Raw genomic sequence first — 12,530 nt, forward strand, 5'->3', positions numbered from 1 at the left:
TGTCATACAGTTCAGTTATTCCTGCATCTCTGTCTCCAAGACTTCTCTTGTTGGCTGGGCATCACATCTAGCTCTATCTCGGGAGGTAAGAGGGGTCCTCATCCTTCTACCCGTGACTATCTCGTGCGGCGTGAAATGATGGTCAAAGCCGGGTTGGTTCCAAAGTGCATACAATGCCAGTGGTAGACAGTGCATCCATCCCTTTTTTAATGTGAGTTTCAGCTTGGCTATCCTCTCCTTTAACAGGCTGTTGAGACTCTCACATATGCTATTCCCCTCCGGATGATACGCCAACGAGAACTTGTGCTTTACACCAAGCAACAAGCTGATCTGCTCGAATGCTGCATTGACAAAGTGAGCCCCGTTATCTGACCTCATTACCTCACACACCCCCCATTTAGGGAACACTTCCCTCACCAGGAATTTGGCAGCACAGGTAGAGTCTGAGTGTGTACAGGGACCTGCTTCTATCCCTCTAGAGAATGGACACACCACCACAATTAAATACCTGTACCCATTGCACACTTGAATCATGTCGACATAATCGATTTGCAAGTGCTGGAATGGCCCATTGGGCCAGGGGATAACTCCTCTCACTACTTTCAATGTGTGCCCAGCGGTGAATTCTGCGAGAGTTGCAGTGAGATTTTCTTTTGACATATGTATAGGGTAGTGTAATTGCTCCAATGCTACCTTCAATAGGGCGACAGGCATTACTGGTTTACCAGTGCTGTCTTGCCTCCACAATCCGTCAGAGGGGCTTAAAGAGCACCCACGATGCTTCCATAAATTCTTCTCCTCCTGAGGTGCCTCCCCTTGGAGCTCCATTAGCTGCGACTGCCCCATGTTGCTATAGGCCTCGGGTGTGGCTCGTGCTACCATCATCCTCTCATGGGTATGTGCCACCTCCACGTCCATGATTGTTTCACTCTTGGATGTCATACACTTGGCTTCCGTGTCCGCCTCATGATTTTCACGTGACGAGAAATCTGTCCCTTTGGTGTGGGCGGTGCATTTCACGACCGCTATGCCCACTGGGAGCTGTAGTGCTTTTATCAACCTGTCCAATAAGGCTGCATGTTGCACTGGCGTGCCGTCTGCTCGGAGGTAGTCCCTCCTTTTCCAGCGTGCTAGACCTGCATGTACGGTTGATGTCACATAGGCAGAGTCACTGTACACTGTTACTTCCTGTTCTGCATGATTCTCATTGGCGAGTATCAGTGCCAATAGTTCTGCAGCCTGTGCTGAGTAATGAGATGGTATTCGCACACTGACGAGTACCTGAAACTCTCCATTCGCTAGGTGTTTCATCACGGCCATGCCTGTGTATCTTTGTCCATCCTCTTGGTCGATTCTTGATGAACCATCAATGAACACGATCTCACCACCCGCCAGGGCATTTTCCTTTACCCTGGGGATTTCATCATAGAATTCCTCATAATTCGCACATTTGTGTATAGGTTCTCCCTCTGTGACTGGCTCAGCTATGAACGTCGCTGAGTTTCCAGTTTTACATCAAACTATTTTCATCGCCTCATAGGCGGTTGCTCTCTGAGAAGTCAGCGTGCCCTTTGGTTTTTCTAGTATGGCGAATAGTGAGTGCTCAACGTACAAAGTCATGGAGCACCCCATCACAATGGATGATGCCTTCTCGATGGCGAATGCAGCAGCAGCTAAATTTTGTTCACATGGGAAGTGGCCTCTCATAACCGGGTCCAGACTCCCGCTGTAATATGCTAAGGGCTTATACCCCAGCGAGGTTCGCTGAGCGAGTATCGCCGTCATACTTCACGTGTCAACTAAGAAGGAATATTCTTCGCCCCCTATGATGACATTCACCCTAGGTTCCCTATTATGATCTAGTGTCACTGATAGGATATATCACATCAGAGTCCCCCGTGAGCTGTCCTATTTCATGTATAAGTTCGGCCCACTGTATACTTGTGGATTTCCACCATTTCCAGGGTTGACTCCCCCTCCGGAGTTAGTGCCCTGAGGCATTTGCGGCGGTGCCTGTTGGGATTGTCCCTGTGGGAAGTTCCCCATGTTCGAGGGTTGAACCACTTGCTGTGCACCTTGCTGCAAGCCTGACGCCTGCTGCTGCACTGTGTGATTTTGTGCACCACCCTGTTGTGGGACGGCAGGCTGATTCACCATGCCTGCCCCACTTGCTTGGCCATTTTGTCACATGCCTTGGCTTCTGCACACGCACGCCACATGTCCTGTCATTCCACACAGCCAACACACTGGCGGTGGTCGGGCCATCTGTCCATCTGGTCTAGCTGGACTGCCCATCTGCACATTCTGAAATCCACCTTGGTTAGTCTGAAAACCTCCCTGGTTATCTCGAAATCCTCCCTGGTTACTCTGCCATCCTCTTCCTCCGAAACCCCTTCCCCTCGGGTAAAATTCCACGCTACCCTGGTTATTGTGGGATGGGTTAGCAGTTGATTGTGTGCTTGGTTCAGCTTGTCCCTCGAGAGCATACTTTGAGAGTGTCTTTTGCACCAGTTTCGCCTCCTCACCCTTACGAGTTGCCACGTTTTTCGGTTCTTTTCTTGCAACAATCTACAGTAGTGCGCAATTGTCAACTGTATTTCGGCCCTGGGTTTAGCTTCAACTCCTACTAATTTCTTGAGCTGTTTTTGCACCGGTTCAGGCAACCCTTGACACAATATGTGGTAGAATGCAGGGATAGATTTCGTCCAAGACTCATGCGTTTCGAGCACACATGCGTCTTGAAAATTCTGGATATAACTCAACAGATCCTCTGACTGTTTCATTTTCTGAGTCTTTATAGCTCCCATATCAGAAGTGTCTGGGTATAAAGTTTGTGGCACTTTCCACACTGCTGCTCTACAATTATTAAATGGCGAAGTGTTAATTATGGTTACCCTAGGGTACCCTGCCCGTTTCCATACATCGTCTGCTCTTTTACCGAGTATGGCGATCAGGAGGCCCTTAATGTCCTCTATAGCTAAGGTGACACCCCCTGTCATTTTCTCTAATTCATGTATCCACTTCCAAGCTCCCGATGTCAGCATTGGAAGCTTATTTTTCAGGTTGTCTCGATCCATGTGTGGCCATGGAATATATTGTGGTCTTGCTCCTCCCTTTTCTAGCAGCGGGAATTGGAATGCACAGTCTTCCTTCTTTTTCCCCATAGCTCTTCTGTCTACCGCTGGGGTCGTATTCCCGCATTGCCGTCTACCTGGCAATGCCCTTAATCCGTCTGCATAGGCAGGTGCTGACGCCCCCCTCTGACCGTGGGGTGTTCCTTCATGTCGGCCGGACTGCGTGGGAGACTTTGGTGTCCTAGTTGCGTACTCGCTGGCGTCTGACCATCATACCCCTCGGTCCCTTGGGAGCCGTTTTTCGCACCGTCTCCCTTCTTCGTGTGTCTCATCCTCCGTTTCCCCACCACAGGCAGATTCTGAATGCTCCCAGTTTACACAACTCCTTGCATCTTCTTCGTTCTGCCCAATCTCCAGCTTGTCTAGGGACAGTCCTCCGCTGCTCCCACTACTTCGGGTGACATCTTCAGTGTCATAAAGCTGAGTGCTTTCCAAGCGCTTGTCCATCCTTCCCCCTTGGGAGATGTGTTCCAACCCCATCTCATCATATATTTCATCGATCGTTTCCCCGATGCTTCTGGTGTCGAAGTCATCCTCAATATTTGTTCCACTTGCACCTGGTACCGAGTCATTTGCAGGAAAGAATTCTTCTATGTCTTCCCATTCTACAACAGGTTTGGGTTTTTTAACTTCCTGCTCCAAATATTCAAGGTCCCGTGCCCTCTGTCTGCTCTTACGTTCTATTTCCCCATCTATTTCCTTGCGCTTCCTCACTTCTTCTCTAGCCTTATCTACTTCCCTTATCCTTTCATTTCTACGTTCCTTTGTCCTTCTAATTTCCTCATCTTCTCTTCTCTTCACTCTCTTCTCACCTATTCTTTGCTCTTCTTCCAACTTTTGCTTGTTCTGTTTGTACTGGTCATAGGCTGCCTTCTGTTTGCGATCAAGCTATTTCTCTTGCTCTTCGCAATATAGTTGTTCTCGCATCAGCTTATCCTTCCTTCTTATCCTTTCGTCCCTTATTTCTATCTCATTTTCTCTCTCCCCCCTTTGTGTCTCATCAGACTTCTCTCTCGGTCTCACACCATCACTTCCTTTTCCATCAAGTTTTAACAATATCTGTCCTCCCATCCATTCGTCTTTTGTGAATGCTATCTCATCAGTTCTGTCTCCACTTCCTTTCCATTTCTTTCCCTCTCTCTCCTTAATGAGAGGTGCACAACTCTGTGCCTGGTCCTTCCTTTCATCATCGCGTTTCTCTTGTCCCTCGGGACTGCAGAGGCAAGATTGTTTTCCTGTTCCTTTCCTTTATTGTCATCACTACTGTACGTAGGCGACTCATATGCAGGATTGCAATACCCTGTGGCTGCCTTAAGTTCTCTTAGTGCGTAAAGTCCCTCTGACTTACTTCCCACGATGACTGGCTCAGGCGGGGCTGGTGGCGCGGTAGGCGTCTCACCCCCCTCTGTGCATAAGTTTAATATCCAGTCTGCGGGCGGTTCGTCCTCCTTCGTCTGTTCGAACATTTTCAGCGAGGCGTTTCCCTAATTTTTTGCCTGTGTATGTGGCATGTAGGTAAGTCGTCATATGTTGTAAGATGGCTTTAGATAGGGACTCATTCTGTGGCCAAGGCATAAGCATCTTGTGGGCAGTACCCTTAACCCACTCTGTGCTGTACTTTTTAAGTTTAGGTGCATGTTTGGGTTACTGCTTACACAGATGCGCAAGTGGGGTAACCTCCTCCATTCTCAATTTCGTCACCACCAGTATTTATGCAGGTTTTACCTTACCAATAGTATGAGCAAGGACCAAATACGCAAGCTCCAATCCACTCTTTTCCCGCCAGAATTTATACTATCAATTTACTTAAAACCATCAACTCATTGGCGATTCCCTCTTAGTTACAGAATCACGTAAAACCAAATTTCATTACAAATAACCAATGATACAGTTCTTTTACATTTGGCGTACAACAGAACACATATGACAGACACTTGACAGACTAGACGGACACCAGCTGGTCATACATATACCTGCCTTCTAATCAATACCCCATCATGTAGTTTAAACAAACTCCTTTGATACGTCTTTAAACATCACCATAGTCTAATTGTCCCCCATTATGTGGGCTATGAGTTCACATTTCTTCTGACCGCTGTATTAAAGCGCAGGAACAAGGTGAATCCTTTCGTTTTTATCTCAGGTGCCCCCCTGGTATCCTCTCGTTTTTCTCTCGGGTGCCCCCCCGGGAACCACTCATTTTTCTCTCGGGTGCCCCCCGGTAACCACTTTTTATCTCTTATTCATTAACTCTTATATATACACAGTATTCTCTACTTATGTCTATTTTATTTTTTCTCCGCCACCCTCCGTTACTTTTCCCTTATTTGTTCTAATGCCTACAAGACATTTGCCAAAGTAACAAGTTTATTATTTCATTCACCGCTCGCATCTTTTCCTCTCTGGAAACTCGGGATCACTGCCCCTTCCTCTTCAGCCTCTTGCGGTCTTTTCGTCCGATTGGCTACCTGTGGGAATGAGAAGGGTTATGCTTGGAAAGGTGGGTTCCTTCAGACCCACTGCAGATTTTATGGACTTACTCTATCATTGTCCACGGGAAGCTCCTCAGTCTACTCAGCTTGAATCGCGAAAGTACTCGTGATATTGCCGAAACCATCCTCACGCTACCAAGTGTACAGGAGGGCAGTGTTTCCACTGACGGGCCCATAGGTCAGTGCTCACCCTCTAGTACCTGTAAGACAAGATAGCTGCACCATGTGAGGAATGGGGATGCAGGATTCACTTACTCCAACATGTCTCATTAATGAGGACTCAGTAGTATGGCAAAGGGAAGTCTGGTTAATGACAAGTACATCAAACAGGGAAACAATTGGAAATCAGCATCGTGGCGATCGCCTGTCTCGCTCCAACTTCCTCGAGCTTTAGTTGAACAGCAACTTTTATACATAAAACTCGTCATCACTGACGTCCACCTCTACAAATTCATCATGCAATATAATTGCTTAGGAAAGGTAACTTAATTATAGGTGCTATATCTGTATATGGTAACAAGGCATGCGGATTGGATAACTCTTATCGGGTGGGTGTCTACGCCCACCCTCTACATCACGCGCGATAGACGTCACTACAACTACAACGTCCCATTGGTTCTACTATCTATAGGACCCTAGATAACTTGTTCCATTGTGATTGGGCAGGTTACACCCCTAGACGCAAATCTCTATTTTAATTAGCAGCATGCAGACTGGACACCCAGGTGCCTAGTGTCCCAAGATTCACCCTGCTTCCCTTCCATTAATCAGGGCTTTTGAGCTATGTGTCAATTAGTTGGATGGGTACGGCCTTGAAGCTGTAGCATCTTATCTGGAGAAGTTATGGCACCCTTGGATCTGGGTGACATCAGACATTGGTAATTCTTCGCCCCTGACTGGTCACATGTCTGTTCACCGTGAATCTGCTTCAGTTTCCAGCTTTTCGTGTATTTGATTCTTCTTTAGCCTCGCCACCTGCCTGGGCCCCCCTTATCTTGACCTGCACGGGGCAGGCTGGTATGCTCTGAAGTTTCAATTCTCTAGCGTTGCCACTCTCCCCCTTTCCTTGGGTTGACCTCTAATTCCCAGGCATGAGCTGCTCTTTGTTGAGTTTTGATTCCGCTCTTCTTTCTGGCTTCAGCTGGAATATGAAACCTGGCCTAGTAGACCTCTGGCCGACTGGGCATACTTCTGCTTAACAAAATGGAGTCGCACTTGTGTAATGTGCCTTATTGAGGTATATATCTGGTTGGCGCTTGCCGCTCTATTCTTCTACTAAGCATTGTAAGCAGTATCGTTTTCTTAGCTTCTTGCGTTCCAAGCCTATTTACACACGTTAACTGGTTGGTTACTTCCATCTTGTCTCATGGCAACTTTTCCTTACGTTTTAACATCGTCTCTTTCCTGTGTTCATTACATCTATTTTCATAGCTGCTCGCACTGGCGTGCTATCCTTTACAGCCGTTTTCGTTCATTTGCGAGTCTGTCCAGGTCATTGTGTCATTTCTACTGGCCATCCATTAAGGCTCTTTGGGTCTCTTTGTGGACCATCTGTAGGTACTCTTCATTTCGTCTCAGCTGCTGGTATGGTTTCCTAAGAGGGTATCGTGTAGCCCATGGCTGTCTGGTTATGGGCACTTCAACCGGTACGGCTCTTCTGATGTACACTGGGCAGAGTCCCAGCGTGGCTCTCTGTTGGTTCATTTGCTCCTCATACATCACATACCTTGGCAAGCACGCTCCTGGTACCTCGAAATGGAGGGCAGGGGTGCAGGCCATGCCCGGGACCTCCTCTACAAGGTCATAAGACATGACTAGTTCCTCTTCTGTAAAACATGACATAAATAGAGATAGATTTTTTTAGTTTTTTGTATAAGTAGAACATGCTTTGGTATTGTGATAAGTGTATGAAAATGCATTTTTTTAGTTCATGGTTTTAAATGATATTGATTCCTTTTTGTAATACTGTACACATTGTCTGTGACATGGATTGACTTTGAAGCCACGCATTAAAACTGTATTTTTGTTATTTGTATTCCTTTACTGAGATATATGAATACTTTGGAGTACATTTCTTCCAACTTGTGTCTGCCGTTTTATCAAACTGGTTGATACATTCTATAATTCGTATACATACAAACAGATTATTGACCCAGTAGCTATACAGTTCTCAGCTGGGTTACCCAGGTTCCAATTGGGCTGTTGGGGATTGTCTGTTGTTTGATCGCTGACATTCCACCAATGGGCATGGTATAAATCTTTACATCATTATTCTCATATAATGAAGTGACACTTTACCACACAGCACATAGTTGGATTTGATGGGCTTTGGCCTTTGAGAAATCTTGTAAAGCAAAGTATCTAGGGATCAACACCTCCAATACAAAAATAAAACTTGTGGTCTCAAGAAAACAATTGGCCTGAAGAATTGCATTCATGAGAGGACCTATGGATGTTTTATTCTATTTGATTACATTAACATGGGCCTACCTTCTAGATAAATGTCTATTTGACTGTGCATTACCCTTCTGCGTATGATAAACATTAGATGCTATCAATATCTTCCCTACACAGTTTTATCACTAAGCCAGCAAGTGTTTGCACTTTATACTGATAAATAGAAACACATTAATAATGCTTTCATTCACTTGTTTAGCATTTATGTGTATTTATTCTCTTCTAGAGATACAATTTGAATATTAAAAATAGAATAGTCAAACAATATGCAGTTCCTACAATTAGCAATAAAGTAGTTTAGTATATACAGAGCATCCCACTCTTCTAATCACTTCTAAAACGTTAAAACTATGTGACAAGGCCAGATTTGTGGCCTTGTCAAGAAGTTTGAAGAGCCCTTCCTTCCAAGGGTTTGGAGACGATGGGAAGGAACCTAGATCAATCCTAGCCCAGAGATGGATAGTGGCAGTAAAGAGGGCCCATTTTCCTGCACTTCTCTTGTGCCCGAAATGTTTCTGTGCTGACCGCTTTGTACTCATGCCATGACTTGACAAATTACTTGCCAGTCCTTGCTTGTCTTTTGTAAAAACATGGAATTTGAATTAGCAGAGTGGAGAGCCATGCCGAATCAACAACAACAGAATGAGAGGAAGGCCTCCATAGGTGAACCTACAATGGGCCTCATTACGATCCTGGCGCTAAGTGAAAAACGATGGCGGTAAATGGTTACCGCCATCGTTTTCCGCTAGGTCCGATCATGACCCGTGACCGTTAACTACGATGCCATTAGCGGCATCGTAGTTAACGCTGCCACTAACTGCGCCAAGGGCGTGCGCACGCGACCTCCCACACCGTACTTAGCGCCATGGCGGAAAGGTACGCGAATTCCGACCCAAGCAGACATGCACCTAACGCCATCACCCAGCCTGTTAAGTACCTTACTGCCATGGTGCTAATTACACCATCGCGAACCAACCGTAAATGGCCATGTAAAGTGAATGCAGCTGCCACAGGTGCACAGAAACAGCACAGGTGAAGGCAATACAGACTCAGGAAGTACAAAAAGAGCACACCCCACCCCTTCCCACACCCAGTCACACTCCACAATGATACCAATACGACTAGCAATGTTGGGGCTGGAGGACCTGATAGAAATGCAAGTACTACAACAGCAACAACAACAACAGGCAGCACAGAGGAGACGCAGGAGGAGAAGGAGGGCAAGGCAGGCCCAGCAAGCCCCACCAGCACAGCCAGTGCCACCACGCAGGCAGCCCCCAATCCCACGCATCAGAGCCAATCCATTCAACCTCACTGCTGAGCAGATCCACACCCTGTACCGTTTGGACCGGGACACCATCACCGCCATCGTAGACATGACACACAACGACATCGTCAGCATGATAGAAACTCCAACCGCCATCCCACCCCGACTGAAGGTAGTGTCTGTACTCCACTTCCTGGCCACAGGCACCTACCAGCACACAGTGGGGCACTTACATGGCATTTCACAACCATTATTCTCACGAACACTCATCCAAGTGCTCGATGCCCTCCTCAAGCACACAGACGACCACATCTCATTACCACGGACTGCCCAGGAGATTGCAAACACCAAAGTGGGTTTCCATGCACTAGCCGGCATACCTGGTTACATTGGTGCCATCGACTGCATCCATGTGGAATTGGCGGTTCCACGTGCCATGGAGGTACCGTACAGCAACCGGAAACAGTTCCACTCAATCAACGTGCAAATGGTCTGTGACTCCAACAAGATCATCACACATTGTTGTGCCCGATTCCCCGGATCAACCCATGATTCTATGGTCCTGATGAACTCCACAATACCACGCTACATGGAGCGACATGCAGGCCCAAGATCCTGGCTACTCGGTGAGTCCAATGTCATGACCATGGAAATGTGAAGTGGGTAGGTGAATGACGTACCAATGCATACTCCACCTGGCTGAAAGGGGGGGGGGGGGGAATGATGCATACTCCACCTGGCTGAAAGGGGGGGGGAATGATGCATACTCCACCTGGCTGAAAGGGGGGGGGGGAATGATGCATACTCCACCTGGCTGAAAGGGGGGGGGAATGATGCATAATCCACCTGGCTGAAAGGGGGGGGGGATGATGCATACTCCACCTGGCTTAAAGGGGGGGTGATGCATACTCCACCTGGCTAAAAGGGGGGGGAATGATGCATACTCCACCTGGCTGAAAGGGGGGGGGAATGATGCATACTCCACTTGGCTGAAAGGGGGGGGATGATGCATACTCCAATTGGCTGTGAGTAGCAGAGAGAACGGAGACAGATGATACCCTAAAGCAACCCAAACTCCACCCAACACCAGTAAAGCCAATACCCAATGTATGCAGCCCTACCATGTGAATGAGGTTGTGTCCCAACCATGACACAACCATCTGCAAGTGCATTCTACCAATTCAGACCACATTGTCAACAATGAAAAGCACCTACATGCACGTCACCAAACACCATCAACCGATAGGCCTGTCCCCCATAACTGCCCACGAAGGAGGCACATGACGGACAGAAACATCAACACACCATTACACAGACAGCAGGGCCCCCAAAATGTCCCTGTCTACATCAGCATTGCTCACTGGGGTCATGATGAGGCCCACAGCAATGTTGCAATGATGTGCGCATTGCCATCACAGGACATGTGCCAGGCCAACTAACCAAACGGCATGAACGGACACAGTGGATGGGCACTCACAATGCACTCCACCCCTCTGCATACATTGGGTGATGGCATGCAAAACAGGCCATGGGAGCCATGAGCATATACTGGTTGCATTGTGTGAATCAATTAGTGCATGTAGAAGTGAGCCAAAGTAACAGTTGGATGCAAGCCATGGTGGCACATCATGTTCTTGATCAGACGTCATGACTGACACATACATTCTCGCCTACATACAGGTGATGCAGGCTATCCCCTGAAGAGGTGGCTCCTTACACCAGTCCGGAACCCGCAGAACCAGCACGAGGAGGACTTCAACCGTGCACATACACGTACCCGTGTGGTCATAGAGCAGACATTCGGCCTATTGAAGGCACGGTTCCGATGCCTCAGCAGGTCTGGTGGGGCACTCCTGTACCGCCATGAGAAGGTGGCAAAGATCATCATGGCATGTGTCATGCTACACAATATGTGCGTCAGACGGAATGTGCCCCTGCCCCCTGACGCAGAACTGCAACCACCTGACGATGAGGATGAGGAGGGTGCAGATGGGGCGACACCCCATGGAGGAGGCGATGCACAGGAGGGGCGTGAAATGCATCAAAATATCATCGACCACTGCTTCTAGCACACACGGCTGGTGTGTATCACATGGAGACTGCACTTGGGGCACTGTGTGTCTCTGGGACATGCACACTGTGGACTGTACACCAATAAAGCACACATATGCAATGAAAATGTCCACACATTTCATTTCGGAAAAGCAAAAAGTGTATTTCAATCATAAAACGTCATGACACACCCCCTCCCACCTCCCCCTCCCCCTGCACACCCCAACACACCCCCTCCCACTTCCCCCTCCCCCCTCCCCCCTGCACACCCCAACACACCCCCTCCCACCTCCCCCCTCCCCCCTGCACACCCCAACACACCCCCTCCCACCTCCCCCCTCCCCCCTGCTCACCCCAACACACCCCCTCCCACCTCCCCCCTCCCCCCTGCACACCCCAACACACCCCCACCCACCTCCCCCCTCCCCCCTGCACACCCCAACACACCCCCTCCCACCTCCCCCTCCCCCCTGCACAGCCCAACACACTCCCACCCACCTCCCCCATCCCCCCTGCACACCCCAACACACCCCCTCCCACCTCCCCCCTCCCCCCTCCCCCCTGCACACCCCAACACACCCCATGTAAGTGTCAACAGATGCCTGTGACAGTGGCCACAGGCTGTTACAAGCCCCCTCTCCCGGCCCCTGGGGCACCCCTGGCTGTGGAGCGCAGGTTCCGTCCGGAACGTCGGACGGGGCTGCTCTGTGCAGAACTGGCAGCGGAGGATGTCCCTGCCTGCTCCCGTGCATGCACGTCCTGTAGGGTGTGGGTGAGCTCAGTGAGCGCACGACACAACCCGGCAAGTTCACTACAAATGTCCCTAGACATGGCCTGCATAGCATCCCTCAGGGTGGCAGTGCTCTGCGCAATTTCGGCCCTTAGGGTCTCCGTGGCCTGTTCAATGGTTGCCCTAGCCCCCACACATTCCGCAGAATGCTCAGTCAGCATCGTGGACAGATGTTGCTGCCGTTGTATGATGTCCTCGAGGGACTGCTGCCCCTGCTGGGCCATGCCCAGTGCTGGTGGTGTGATGGAGGGGCTGCTCCCCTCCTGTGGACTGAGAACTGGGCATGGGGTAGAAGGCCACTGCTCTTCCTCTGTGTGCCCCTGTGTGTGATCCTCATG

The sequence above is a fragment of the Ambystoma mexicanum genome, chromosome 5q (genome assembly GCF_040938575.1).
Source record: "Ambystoma mexicanum isolate Mex_15411 chromosome 5q, UKY_AmexF1_1, whole genome shotgun sequence".
In the NCBI taxonomy this organism is placed as follows: Eukaryota; Metazoa; Chordata; class Amphibia; order Caudata; family Ambystomatidae; genus Ambystoma; species Ambystoma mexicanum.